A 16,064-nucleotide genomic window follows, 5' to 3' on the forward strand; every position below is an offset into this window, starting at 1 on the left:
GAATAATGATGGTTATCTGGATGGTATGGGATATGCTAAATCTAAGTTGGTAACTAGATGTTATTAGTTAATCAAGTGATTGCTATAGTATAGCTGCTTACCTAGATGAATAGGTCATAATAAAGATGATGCAAAGTATTTAAAATGGTTTCTTCACGATATCTTATGCTTTTCGCAAACCAGTCAGCTAGCCCACTAAAGAAAGCCTTGCATAATCCTTGGAGTCGCTTTATTTTGGTTTAAGACGGATAAGTCTAGCTGAGTACCTTCTCGTACTTCAGGGTGTTGTTCTCATTGTTGTTGCAGATGGTCAAATGTACTATGGCTATTGCATTAACTTCTTGTACCCGGCGATGGGTGACAACTAGGACCAAGGGCAATGGTCACTCCAGTATCTCTCTTCTGATGCTTTTGTTGGAGATGACTACCTACTGGTATTGTATCTGAACTAAAAGTGTGTGTGTGGCTTTAAAACTATTTGCTTCCGCTATCTCAGATTAAACTTGGTTTGTAATAACTTTATATTCTAAACTCTTATGTACCCAACTATGATTGCGAACTTTATGTAACATGTGATGGCACTTGCTAAACTTGTACAATCTTGGTTTGTATATCGATTGGTTTGAAATCCTTCGTGGTTTCACGGACTACCGGATTATACGGGCTTAAGTTTGCTAAATTATCTGTTTTAGCGGAAGATTTTCTTACTTAATCTCGTATAATTGGTCAGTTCTGTTATAGCTGGTATCAGAGCAAGGTTTAGCAGGTTACTATTTATGCGTGTATTTAAAACAAAAGGGTTTTGTGTTACAAAACTAATTGCAAACTATAGTATATAGGTGTTTCAACCTCTAATTAAAAACTTAAGAGTGTGCGAGTGGTCATATCCTTTATGCCCAGTTAAGAACTCTAGGTGGCTTATTTAAGTACTGACTTGGGGGTCTTTGTATCATATTTCTATTTCGTTGCTCATACGGCTGCTATTGTACGAGTGCCATTCACTTGAATGGTAATGTATGGATCCATTGCCTCTATGCCTCGGTAAGTGAGAGTTGTGAGAGCATGATCGGATACACTACAAATCTAGGGAAGTGCTTATATGATGTCGGATTATTTACATGCCATATGTGTGTTTGTATGAAGGTATCCAATGTGTGGGGAAATTCCGTCCTGTGGTGACGATGCCATCGATAGGACGATGGTTCGGGTAGTTGCTACCATTGTACGCATATCTAGGGATGCGTGTAGAATGAGTAGATTACTTTACTGCTTTCGTGCATACTTTTCATACTGTCAGAGTTTGTACTAAAGTGGATCTTTTATAGGTACATAATAGCGCTGTCATGTAGTACGTATTAGCTACGTTTATGAGAGACCATTGTATGCCACCGTCTATGCCCCTAACAATTGTTATTTTTCCTAAGTTTGTGAGAACGTACGGAACATGCATGCATCATGTTGTTACATATCATTCATGGCATTGTTCCTCCCCTTATAAGTTGATTATCTCATTTTGATAAAAATAACAACTTAATCTTGTTCTCACGTGAGTAATAAAATAAAATTTGCTACAGATGGCACGTGTAAAGCAAACCGCTCGCAAGTCCACCAGAGGCAGAGCTCCCCGCCATCAGCTTGCTCCACGTACCTGTCAACGCCACATGTTTCTTAGAGAGTTTGGGATGCCTACTCTCTTGTGGAGAGTGCTCAGCTATGTAGGCTATCCTGATGGAATAGAGCCCCGCTACTTCTAGACAAATGAGCAGTTGGGGGAAGGTCTCTTGGTTACTGTGGAGGCCATTGTTCGTCCCCGAGGTGATAGTTCTGAGTGGACTGGTTGGTGTTATGAGTCAACTGGCAGGACTACTAAAGAAGCAGCTGACAGGGCAGCCTTTCAGATACTGAGGGATATCATGGATCGTTTTCCTCAGGAGTTGGCAGTCGCTTTAGTTGGAGTCTTTCCGAGGGGCAACCCCTCCACTGACTCATGGCAGTAGGCAAGAGGAAGATCTTTAGAGATTGGTGCAGCAGAAGGATAGAATAGTGATAACCCTGCCATGAGCGCCATGTTCACAGTGATGAAGGCTTTCGATGGAGTAGAAGGTAGCCTGAGACGTGTGTCTAGGTGCTCTTAGTTAGGCCCGCGATGACCGACGTCAGCTTCAGAGGGATCACAACATCAAAATTGAGAGGCTCAGTGCAGAGATGGCTCAGTTGACTCGTCAAAGGGATCAGGCGACCCTAGAGGACTGGAGCCTATGAGGGAGATGTGCGTGCATTGAGAGAGCAGGTCAAGCGTCTAACCACCGCCAACAGGAACGCTGAGCGCATGTTGATCCATGTGCTCCACCAGAGGAATGAAGCTTGGTCCGTAGAAGATGTTCTAAGAGCTCTACAAGTTGAGCTAGAGCAGTAGCTGGCCAATGCAGAAGAGTACAATGACAACCTACATGAGGAGGTTAATTAGCTAAATAACCAGTTCCACCCTTACGTTCTGCCTAGAGCCATAGAGATGGATCTAGATGAGGACGAGGATCCCGAAGAGCTTAAGGCACCCTGCTGATGATGACGACGATGATGTAGATAGTGATGATGTCAACATCTCTGACCTAGATAGCGACCACGATGAGTAGGCTAGTAGTTGTTGCGCTAGCTACTAGGGTTTCATTTGCGATGACCTTTTGCATGGTTGATATGTCTGGCATGTACTCAGGAGTAGAAAGACTAAGACCTTGATGTAATGTTGGAAAACTTGGATGTGTTTGTGGTGATATCGGAATGTCAAAAGTCCTAGTGTATGTATGCTATCAATTTGGTTGTAATGGACGTGATGTGTGTGCTTAAGTAATCTAATTAGTGATGTTGTGTTAATTGGAATGACTTATTGTGCCCCTATTTTATTGTATGAATTTATTCTCTCCAGTGAATTCAGTACGGCATAATTTTTCATTGCACCTGCAATTTCTACAACATCGCCTAATAATTACTATTGCTGAAATGTGCAGATGCTGAACACTCATCGTACCGTGTATGACATGACTGAGGCAGGTGGCAGTGCCGCTAGGAATGAGAACCATGATCCACCACCACCACCTCCTCCTCCACCGTACACCATGGAACAGTTCTTAGCATAGTTCCTTGGAAGTCAACGCAACATGGAGGGCATGCAGTAGAACATGGAAGCTGCATTGCGCCATATTGCTGACAACACCCGCCATGGGTTAAACCCTAGGTGGACATGAAGTGAATCAGCATAGCAGTTTTAAGGACTTTATGGACACTAGACCACTAATTTTCAAGGAAGCGGCATAGCCATTGGATACGGAAGAGTGGATAAACACTATGGAAGATAAGTTTTGTGTTCTAAGGATGATAGAAGTATTGAAGACTGAGTATGCAGCTCATCAGCTACAAGGCCCTGCAGGAATGTGGTGGAAGCACCACCGCACCACTTTTCCCCCCAATGCCCACATTACTTAGAGGGAGTTCATAGAGGCTTTTCATGGAGTTTACTATTCCACCTGGTTTGACCGAAATGAAATTTGGAGAATTTCTAGTGCTGAACCAAGGCACCAAGACAATGACCTAGTATCTACATGCATTCAATAATCTAAGTCGCTATGCCTCTGACATGGTGAATACCGATGCCAAAAAGATCACTAGTTTCAAGAGAGGTCTGAATCCCAAGATGATGAAGCACGTGGGTACTAACACAAGAACTGGTTTCAATGACTTTGTTAGTGACTACTTAAAGCAAGAAAAGAACAACAATGTATATGCTACATCCAAGACTCGTAAGAGGGCTTTTGAGTTAGGTCCGTCCTAGCTAAGGGCCCTAATGGCAAATCATTCTGCGTATCGTCCGCCTGCCCCTGGTGTAAGGTTTAGGCCACCCCAGCGGAGGAATCAGAATGCCCAGCAACCTCAGAGGAACTAGAAGCCATTCAAGATGGCGGTGCCACAAGCCAAGACCGGACAAGGCAGTTCATTTGGAGCTGCTACTCAAGTAAGAGGACCGTGTTTCAACTACAATCAACCTAGGCACTTTGTGAAGTTTTGCCCATATCCCAAGAGGTAGTAGAATCAGTACCAAGCTCGTGTGCACCACACCACCATCGATGACATCCTGGAAGGAGAGCCCATGACAGCCAGTATGTTTTCTATCAACGATCATCCTATAGTCATTTTGTTTGATTCTAGATCATTGCATTCATTCATAAGTCAAGCATTTGCAAGAAAGTATGAGCAAAAGATAGTTGAATTGGAATGTGCTTATCGAATCAGTTCAGCTAGGGCTGATCTGTTAACTAATCAGATAATCCAAGGGATAACCCTGAGTATAGCAAACAAGCAGTATAAGCTTAACTTGATAGTTATGCCAGGGCTAGTTCTGGATGTGATTATAGGAATGAACTAGATGACTAAGATGGGAGTAGTAATTGATGTTGGAGGAAGAAGCACTTCTCTTCAAAGAACCTATTGGAGAAGGTACATTTCAAGTAACCTTACCTTAGAGAATAGATCTGACCAGTACAACTTGTGTAGTCCAAACTACTCTTCTAGCCAAGATCCTAGTAGCGTGTGAGTTTTCAGACAGTGTTTCCAGATGAGTTACCCGGTCTTCCACCGGACAGAGATGTTGAGTTTGCTAATGAGTTAATCCCTGGAACACCACTGATCTCAAGAAGGCCTTATTGGATGCCTCCAAATGAATTAGCCGAGTTGAAGAAACAACTCTAAGATCTGCTGACTAAGGGTTTAATTCATCCAAGTTCATCGAAATGGGGATGTCCCAGCACTATTCATGAAGAAGAAGAAGGATAACTCCTTACGAATGTGCATGGACTACCAACCACTGAATGCGGTGACAATTAAAAACAAGTATCCTCTACCTCGGATTGATATCTTGTTTGATCAATTGTCCAAAGCCAAGGTGTTCTCCAAAATAGATTTGAGATCAGGGTATCATCAGATCAAGATTAGACCACAAGATATACCCAAAACTGTGTTCTCCACCAGATATGGTTTGTATGAGTATCTTGTCATGTCCTTTGGTTTGACAAATGCTCCTGCATACTTTATGTATCTGATGAATTCAGTCTTTATGTCAGAGTTGGATAAGTTCATGATTATGTTCATTGATGACATTCTAGTATACTCAGAGAACGAATAGGATCATGAAGAGCATCTAAGAATTATCTTGACTAGACTCAGAGATCACCAGCTGTATGCTAAGTTTAGTAAATATGAGTTCTGACTGAAGACAATTCCTTTTCTCGGTCATGTGCTATCTACGAATGGAATCTCAGTGGATCCTAGTAACGTACAAGAGGTTATGGACTGGAAGGCACCAAGCACAGTTCATGAGGTTTGGAGTTTTCTTGGATTAGCCAGTTACTATCGTCATTTTATACCGGACTTCTCGAAGATTGCCAAGCCAATGACAAGTTTACTACAAAAGGATCATAAGTTCGTTTGGACAAAGGAGTGTGAGGCAGCTTTCTGCACCTTGCAGAATTTGCTAACCATCGCTCCTGTTCTGGCACAACCAGATATAGAGAAGCCATTTGATGTGTTTTGCGATGCATCAAAGAATGGTTTAGGATGTGTTCTGATGCAAGATGGAAGGGTCATTGCTTATGCCTCATGTTAGTTGAGGAAGCATGAGGTTAACTATCTTATGCACGATTTAGAGCTTGCGGCTGTTGTGCATGCTCTAAAGATTTGGAGACACTACTTGCTTAGGAATGTGTGCAATATCTTTATAGATCATAAGAGTCTCAAGTACATATTTACTCAGTCTGAGTTGAATATGCGACAAAGAAGATGGTTAGAGCTAATAAAGGATTATAATCTGAATGTGCACTATCATCCGAGAAAGGCAAATGTAGTGGTAGATGCCTTAAATAGGAAGTCATAGTCTCTTGTTGTGCAACCATTGTTTGAAGATGGGTTCAATTTGTTGCATCCTACTATGTTGCATAATATCTAGGTTAGTTGTACCTTGGAAAGCAAGATCATTGAGGGTCAGAAAATAGATAAGGGAATATTCCATATCAAGGAGAAAATGAAGAAAGAATCGACCAAGCACTTTAGAGTGGATGAACAAGAAGTGTTATGGTTTAAGGACCGTCTGGTTGTACCTAAAGATCGAGAGCTCAAGAACAAATTGATGGATGAAGCTTATCATTCTAAGCTATCTATCCATCCTGGAAGTAATAAAATGTACCAAGAATTGAGACCTCGTTATTGGTGGATGAAGATGAAGAAGGAGATTGCAGCGTATGTTGCTCGTTGCGACATGTGTTGTAGAGTGAAAGCTCTTCACATGAGACCCATAGGAATGTTGCAACCTTTGTCAGTACCAGATTGGAAATGGGATGATATAAGTATGGATTTTATCACCGGTTTCCCCACCACACAAAAGGGGAATGATTCGATTTGGGTAATTGTAGATCACCTTACCAAATTAGCTCACTTTTTACCAGTAAAAACAATATTTCGACCACCTCAGTATGCTAAGAAGTACATTGTAGAGATTGTCCGATTACATGGTATACCAAAGACTATCATGTCTAACCATGGGTCACAGTTTACCTGCTCATTTTTGGGAGCATCTTCATAAAGGTTTGGGTACAAGCTTGATTTGGAGTACAACTTACCACCCACAGACAGATGGGCAGACAGAGTGAGTTAATGTTGTTCTAGAAGATATGCTTAGAGCTTGTGTGTTATCGTCTAAGGGTTCATGGGAATCATGGTTACCTTTGGCAGAGTTCGCTTACAACAACAGCTACCAAGAGAGTATCAAGATGGCTCCATTTGAAGCATTGTATGGTAAGAAATGTAGGACACCATTGAATTGGGTTGAGCCTAGAGAAAGAAGGTTTTATGGAACCTGATTTTGTTGACGAGGCTGAGAAAAATGTCCGTATTATCCAACAAAACATGAAAGCAGCATAGTCATGCCAGAAGAGTTATGCCGATAAGAGAAGGAGACCGCTTGAGTTTGAGTTAGGTGACTATGTTTACCTGAAGGTTACTCCAATGAAGAAAGTACCACGGTTTGGAGTAAAGAGAAAACTTGCTCCTAGATTTGTAGGAGCATACAAGATCATAGAGAAGAAGGGTCCCGTGGCTTATAAGTTATAGTTACCAGAAGCGATGGGTTCGATCTTCCCAGTCTTCCATGTATCATAGTTGAAGAAGTGCTTGCGTGTTCTGGAAGAGAGAATAGAACCTCAGAGCATTCGGCTCAAATCAGACTTGGAATACCGTGAGCAACCGGTTCGAGTTTTGGACACTAAGGACCAAGTCACTCAGAATAAAGTGGTGAGAACATATAAGATACAGTGGAGTCATCACGATGATGGTGATGCGATGTGGGAAACAGGAGAATATCTGCAAAATGCTTATAAGGATTTTTATAACAAATGGTTCGTAACTCAAAATCTCGGGATAAGATTCTTATAAGTGGGGAGGGTTGTAACACCTCGGTGTTAAACATGCATTAACATTTTGCAAATCATGAGCATAATCATTATTATGCATTCATAGACATGACATGAAATATAGATATGAAACATGCTCGTGAAACATGTATGTTGCATTACTGTTTAAATGAACCTGAGTCATGTTTGTGCTAGTAATAATGTTTAACATGATTGTTTGGGAGTACAAATGATTTAGAAATGTTTCACATGCATTTTGGAGCAAGGTGTATATTCAAAGTTTTCTCAAATTTTGCTTTTGAAAATAATCTTCCAAAAAAATGGTTTTGAATTAATATTGATTTTTATTTGTAATTCAAAATCTATTTAGAATTTGACTTTGGTCATAAAAGCAAAGTTGTAGATCTATAAAAATGGAACAACTTTCATTTTTACACCAACTTGTGAAAATGATTTTAAATGACTCAAAATGGAATTTTAGTTCTGATTATTTAAGAAATAAAAAGAAAATCATTTTATTTTCCTTAACGGGCCGCCGCCTCCCTTTCGGCCTAGTTCGCGAAGCCGGCCCGGCCTGCCCCGCACCTTGCCCGGCCTGCCTCCGTGCCACACCTCCCTCTCCCCTGCTAGCGCGCTGCGCCCATGCTCCGACCGCGCCAGAGCGCGCATGCCGCGTGGCGGCCATGCGCCGGCGAGCATGCCGCGCGGCACCACCGGCCTGCCCACTCCGATCGGTCGTGCTCCGCCTTCAAGGCTGTCTGACCGTGCACACCCCACTCCATCCTGCCTCCCCCTCCTCCATCTTATTTGCTCTCTCGCCTTGTAGCAGCAGCAGCAGCAAGCCACAGCAGCCACCGTGCCATTCCCGCGCCCGCTGAGCTTCACCGTTGCGCGCCAGCACAGCTCCTTCCCGCACCGCTACAGCTTTGCGCTTGCCTTCGTCACTAGCGAGGAGAAGGTAGTGGCCGCGGGCCCCTTTCGCTTCTTCCCTTCTCTCTCCCATGCGCATCCACTCGCTGGAGCTCGGCTCCGTGTAGACGGCCCCGCTCTGCTTTCTCTCTCTCCTCCCTTTCTCGCGCTTCGGGTCCGCCGTCACCTTGCCGTGCTCACGTGCGCCTCACCGGACCTTGCCATAGCTAGAAATGGCCAGCGCACCGCGAGGTAGCGCTGCCACTCCGCCATTGCCATTGGCGAGCCTTGCTCCGGTGACCCGCCCCTCCATATTCACCTCTATCCGACACGATTTGACGTGGGGAGCACGTTGGTGCCCTCCGTTTCGCTGGGAACCTCGCCGTTGGCGAAAACGCGCCGGTCAGCGCCGCCCCTTATTTCGGTCTGGCCGATAGGTGGGGTCGTTAACCCACGGAGCCCCGCTCGTCAGCGCCCTGACTCGGGTCCGGGTGCACCCAGCGTTTTCATCGGTTGATTTTAAAAGGATTTAGGAAATGATTTTCTAGAAAATGTTAAATGTTTCCAAAAAGTCATAACTTGCTCAAAATAGCTCCAAATTTATTGAAATAAGTTTTACTAGGTTTCTTGTGACTAGATCTATCTGTTAAAAATATTGCATGTCATTTTTTAGATACTTTAATGTAGAGCTTTATTTAATTCTTGATATTGCTGATATCTTGTAAAATGTTTAGTAAATCCTATATATATCAGAAAAATATGATTCCAATTTGGTTGATCTATTCTTGAGATGTACTTTCTGTGAAAAATATATGTCATGCATGTTATGTGGAAAAATATGGCTAGGTATGTTATGTGTATTAATTGTTGATTTCTTGTAAAATTGCTAGGGCTAAAAATATGAATAATACATGTAGGTGAAACTTTTTGTACAATGATTGTATGCTATGTAGATCATGTGAAAAATACCAAATCTATTGTTTGACACTTTTCGTAGTACAAAGTATTTTCATGCTCAATTATCCACCATAGCTTGTCATTTTTGTGTAGGCTGTTATACTTATCTAAATGCAATGAAAATTTTATGGTAGCCTACTTAGAGTAGTACTATACTACTATAATTTTCTCAAATTTTTATGAGCACCAAAAATATATGTTGCTATTGTATTTCCTAGTTTAAAATGAAATAAAATAATCTTCTTTAATGCATGTTTAGTTAATAATGTTTGCTTTGGTGTAACTTTGAAGCACCTTAACTTGCTGTGGTGACTTGGCATGTTAGTACAGTGGTTGTAGTAGTAGTATAGTAGTACATGTTCTTGGATGATATTGGCTACCTTGTAGAAGGGCTTTACTTCTACTATGTCTAATAAAGTTAAACATGTTCATCTATATTTCATGCATCATGATCATTACATGTCATCTCTTTCGATGCACCTATGCATTAGCACTCATACATCTGCATCGTACAGGATTGCAGGAGGAGTTGCTAGTAGTAGTTTAGAAAGAGCAGACCGGGACAGACCCGCAAGAAGTCTAGGCACAGGAGGTGCCAGAGGAAGAGGAGCCAGGAGAGGACTTGCCCGAGTGCGTGGATCATCAACCTAGTTCGTTCGAATGAGGCAAGCCCTGGAGCATTCTAAGTCTCCTACTTTATAAAAGCAATTATTTCTATATATGAGTTTATATATTGTTGCATTAAGTTGTAGGGGTTGATTGAAACCGTTGATGCATTTATTACTATCCTTGCCTACCTTATTACCTTTTTACCCTATTAGGTTAGGATCAAATAACTGCTTAGCCTTGCTTAGACTGGTAGCGATTGGTGATATCTGGTCACCTACATTATAGGTGGTTACTAGAAGAATTTAGCTATGGAAAGAATGATATCCTGGAATTAACCATGTGTGATGGATAATTGGAGATCAGACAGAAAAAGTTGGAGGCAACCAGATAGGGTTCTGGGGTGCTGTTAGTTTCCGTTTATGTCAATTAAGGACCAATCGTTGCTCGTCCCTCTTGTCATGTTGAACGCATGCCTCACATTTAGTTGGCCAAATAAAGTACCTTTCGACCATGAAGCTAGTCACACTATTTGGGCTAGGATCTACATGGGTGCGCATATTGGTGCTGATGGGGGTATGACAGGGACGCGAAGAGTGAGCCCAAGGGCTGGTGCACCTTGATTCCTGGCAGTCGGGCAGTCCCTAGGTACTGTGGCTCCAGATTGTCCCGTGGCTACCTGAATAGTGTCCTTGGTGATCTAAGCTACCCTGGCAGGGGAAGCATGATTTGTGTGAGGAATAAATAATCTGCTGGTTAGGAATCAATTCGAATCGCCATCGCTCCTGGATAGTGAGCACTTGACTCGAGCTACGGCATCGTAGTAATTATTATAGAACAATGATGGTTATCTAGATGGTATGAGATATGCTAATTCTAAGCTGGTAACTGGATGTTATTAGTTAATCAAGTGATTGCTATAGTATAGTTGCTTACCTAGATGGATAGGTCATAATAAAGATGATGCAAAGTATTTAAAATGGTTTCTTCATGATATCTTATGCTTTTCGCAAACCAGTCAGCTAGCCCACTAAAGAAAACCTTGCATAATCCTTGGAGTTGCTTTATTTTGGTTTAATACGGGTAAGTCTAGCTGAGTACCTTCTCGTACTCAGGGCGTTGTTCCCATTGTTGTTGCAGATGGTCAAATGTACTATGGCTATTGCATTAACTGCCTGTACCCAGCGATGGGTGACAACTAGGACCAAGGGCAATGGTCACTCCATATCTCTCTTCTGATGGTTTTGTTGGAGATGACTACCTACTGGCATTGTATCTGAACTAAAAGTGTATGTGTGGCTTTAAAACTATTTGCTTCCGCTATCTCGGATTGAACTTGGTTTGTAATGACTTTATATTCTAAACTCTGATGTACCCAATTGTGATTGTGAACTTTATGTAACATGTGATGGCACTTGCTAAACTTGTACGATCTTGGTTTGTATGTCGATTGGTTTGAAATCCTTTGTGGTTTCATGGACTACCGGGTTATATGGGCTTAAGTTTGCTAAATTATGTGCTTCAGCAGAAGATTTCCTTAATCTCATATAATTGGTCGGTTCTGTTACAACCCTCAACAAGATGAAGATCCTCAGGAACAACCCCCACCCAAGTGATGCACTGGTGCTATATTAGAGAACTTTTATCTTTTCAGTGCTAAATAAGGAATTGCGTCATTTTGCAATGCCAAATAAGGAAATTTCTCCATATGTTTGGTGCCATATTTGTGCCTATAGACTGCCAGTGCATCTAGCCAAACCAAACAACCACTTATCTTCCCTTTGTATGCCAATGAAGATTCACACCTCTCAAAGATTACCATACCTAACCTACCGAAGAGGAGAGAAGATGAGAGGCAAAGAATAGAGACTATCTAGGTCATTATGGATCGTGTGCCTATAGACTACCATGCTTCCAACCAAACCAAACAACCACTTCTCTTCCCTTTGTATGCCAAGCAAGATTCACACCTCTCAAAGATTACCGTACTTAACCTACCAAAGAGGAGAGGAGAGGTAGACAATAAAGACCATCTCACCTTTCCTATAAAAGGAGATGGGGAGGTGGAGAGGAACTCTTAGCTAATCACTCGTTTGGCTCTCTCCATTCTTTTCTCCTTCGCTCTCTTATTATTTTGTTGGCTAAACCAACACATCCATTATAATATGCCACAACAAACTTACTTCCAAGATCAAGATAACTTGTACTATGCTAAGAACTCACTTCCATATGACTTTGTTAATACACTTGCAGATATTCAGTGATCAAACATATCTAGATAACTATAGAAAGTCCTGGTAAATAATAACTGTCGGTAACATGCATGCCCAAAGAACTGCCAACACTATTGCTCACACCCTACATCCATTTATCGTGGAAGGCTCGGACCTATCATAGAAGGCTCGGATCTACTACAGAAGGCTCGGACCTCGGAATTCTGGGTGTTTAGCATAAGCAACAAGTCGTTGGCATCAGCATCACTTACCCCATAAATGTAATCCTACACACAAACACATACTTATTACCTCACTTAGTAAATTAGCTAGAAAATATAGTAGTATAGTAATATTGTATATGTTGTGCGTGAACCTGAGGGTCGATATCCTACACAAAAAGAATATCATAGCGCATCAGTAGCTCCCTAGTTTTCTTAAGATTAGTGGCTTGCTTGCAGAACATAACGTCGTACAAGTCCAAGAGAATCTCGTATAAGTGCACGACTGTCAAAGCATGGTTCTCCACCATCCTCTATATGATAGGTGGGAACAGACTACATGTATGCAGCTAATTTTGTTGCAAACACTACATAAATTAATGTTTGTTCATATAGAGAGAGGCTCTAAAGCACGCAAGAGCTATGTTGGTAGAGAATTCAGCCATAGACTCAGCTAGCTGAAAAGTAAAAATAGATTAGAAATCAATTCATAAGTTGGATGTACAATAGCTATAGATTTGTTTCGTACCTTGTTGAAAAACAAAGGACACATGTCGTACAAAGGGTGATCTCTCACTACAGCTTGCCAAGTCTCATTATGCATAATGGAAATTAGATCTCAGCAGTTCAGTTTATAAGTAAAGACAAAAAAAAATACTGCATTCATCAAGCTCCATCAGTGTCATGATGTCAACAATAAATTTAAGTCTTTTTAAACTATCCACTCGAACTCTTTCTCATCTCTAGGTGTCATAGAAAAGATTTCCTTGTGCAAGTCAGCTCCAACAATACCACTAAGACGACTATGCAAACGACTAATTACCCAATGGTATGCTAATGTTACAGCACTAATCACACCAATCTCCTATAACATTAATCTATGCTCACGTCCTGACTGTATAAGGGTCTGCAATAAGAGTTGTTTTTTTACCATTTAGCAAAACTATTCAATCAAAAAACAAATCTATAGATATGCTAACAAATCAAATTCCCAAGAATCTTATTGTTGACATCGAATAGGATCCGGATCACACACCAGCAAGAGCTAGCACACCCATGGTCGACAAAAGACCATGATCGCAGTAAGAATGTAGCGGATCAACAAAACTAGTCTAAAGACCGGTTGGCTGATGTTGAGCCTGTTCTTCTTGTGGTAGACTACCAAACACCTCTCGAGAAGACCCATCGATGAGGAGCACGTGGAGGGTGTCCTAGGGTCGGCAAGGCCATAAAGAACACTGCCAAATCTCGCCGGGAGACATGACAAACATCAAGGTAGAGAGAAAGTAAGGCAAAAGAGGATATGTGTTGTGTTTTTGACATTAGAAGTTGGGATCCTCAATCGACCGTGATCCTCTTATATATATAGAGGGGGTGGTTGAAATAAGTCCAAAATGCATTCTCCAAGTTTCCCATGCCAAAAATAGATCCAAGGGAAAGGCAGGCGAACTGGCCTAGCCGGTTTTGCATTAGGGCAACTGGCTAGGCCGGTTCAACAGGGGGATTTCCATCTTCTTCTTTTTCTTCCTTTTCGCTTGGTGCTTTGGATTATGTCGTCCCAAATATTTTTTGGCACATTCTTGATGTTGGAAACTTTATGGTCTATCCCATGTTCCATATTAGCACATTTTTGTGTGTCAACATATGCCCCCTATTTTTAGGTGAATGAAGTATGAACCTAAAAATATAAAAACACTAAATAGCAATGGTGCCCAACACATCGCCTATCTAGCATCTAAAGGCGATGTGTATACATCGACCATATTTGTTCTAAGGGCGATATATGTATCGATCATTGTTTGGAGAGCACTCTAGGCTTCTTGCCAAACACTTGAAAAATATTTTTTTCGAATACCTTTCGTCGATTGCTCTTGGGAGATTTCACCTTGTAATGTCTCTAGTAGATATGAATTCCCAAATATTACTTTGATCACTCTGTAAGGACCTTCATAACTTGGTGAGCACTTGCCAAACTTGTTACTCTTTGTCCCAAGTGGTAGTATGGTCTTCCACACTAAATCCCCAACTTGGAATGATTTGCTTTTAACTTTCTTATTATAGGCTTGGGCAACTCGAGCTGTCTTTCTCCATATCCTTAAGAGCTTTGATTTTCTTATCGGTCACCTCATCGATATCATCCATCATTAAATCATTGTACATAGTAGCGTATAAATAATTTTGTTTAGCAAGTCTATATGCATCCAAATTCACCTTGATAGGTAACACAACCTCTTGTCCATATACCAACTCAAAAAGAGTGACCTTTGTAGCACCATGTCTAGATATGCGATGCACCCATAGAGCTTCAGACAAAATCTCATGTCACCTCCTTGGATTATCCTCAACCTTTTTCTTGATGAGCTTGATCAAAGTCTTATTACTAGACTCAACTTGGCCATTACCTTGAGCATAGTATTGAGATCAATTAAGCAACTTGATTTTATATAATTTGTCAAAATCTCGTACCTCCTCTGATACAAATGATGTCACTTGATCTATAGTTAATGCTTGAGGGATATCAAATCTATGTATGATATGATTAGTAATAAACTCAATTACCTTCTTATGTGTCATATTCTTCAAAGAACCGCCTGAGTCCACTTAGTAAAGTAATACGTAGCAATCAAGATAAAACTGATGTCCCTTTTATGGATTATGAATATATGTAAGATTTAACCATACTTGTCAAATTCCTAGCTGCAAAACATCACAAAGGTCCATACTGGTAGCCACATTGTTAAGATAGTATAAAGGATACACCGCTTTATGAAGTTGGTGCATGACTTCTAGGTCCTTCCTTCAATTGACCACCTGATGCTCTCTTCCCTCTGCAGGTTGACAAAGGCCTCAAAAGAAAGGATGACATAAATTTTGCTTTGACCAGAGTCTTGTAACGCAAATTTATTTTTGGTAGTAATAACAAGGAGCTTATTCTTGATAAAGGGGAAAGTTATCAATTGGTATAAACAAATATATCCTAGGTTGATCATGTTGTCTGAAGCAATGCACATTTTGACCCATCTGCTTACCCTTTCACTAGTCAAGCATACTTGATTCAAGGGGATACCATTCAATGTTGTATAAGTATACAATAGATATATTTAATATTTAATCATTCCTGCTAGATCCTAGTTGCAAAACATCACACAAGACTGCACCAATAGCCACATCACTACATAAGACTGCAAGGATAGTTGTATCAATAATAGGATAATGGATACATTACTTTAGTAAATTGGTGTCATGACATCTAGATCCATCATTTGGGGTTGACTACCTAACACTCTCTATCCTCAACTAGTTGAGAAAGGCCTAGTAAGAAATGATGGAACAAATTTTCCTCGAAGCATAGCCTAGTTATGCAAAGTGACTTTTAGAAACAATAACAACAAGCTAACTCTCAAGAGGTGGAGGAGTGGATGAGTTCTCAAATAGTAGAAACAATTTCCTAGCTACCTATGTGAAAGATCCTAAATGGCTAGAGGGGGTGAATAGCCTATGAAAATTCTCTACAAATTCACTAGAGCAAAATTATCAGTATAACAAATGGCGATAGCAAGTTTTGCTCTAGCTATACAAAGGTTACAAGCCACCTATACCAACAATTTTAGTTGCTATGATCTTTAGGCGCACTCAAGAGCTATGTCACTAACTTACACTAGTTGTGCTAGCAAACAATTAACAAGAAGCTAAATAGCTACTCAACT

The sequence above is a fragment of the Miscanthus floridulus genome, chromosome 2, assembly GCF_019320115.1.
Source record: "Miscanthus floridulus cultivar M001 chromosome 2, ASM1932011v1, whole genome shotgun sequence".
In the NCBI taxonomy this organism is placed as follows: Eukaryota; Viridiplantae; Streptophyta; class Magnoliopsida; order Poales; family Poaceae; genus Miscanthus; species Miscanthus floridulus.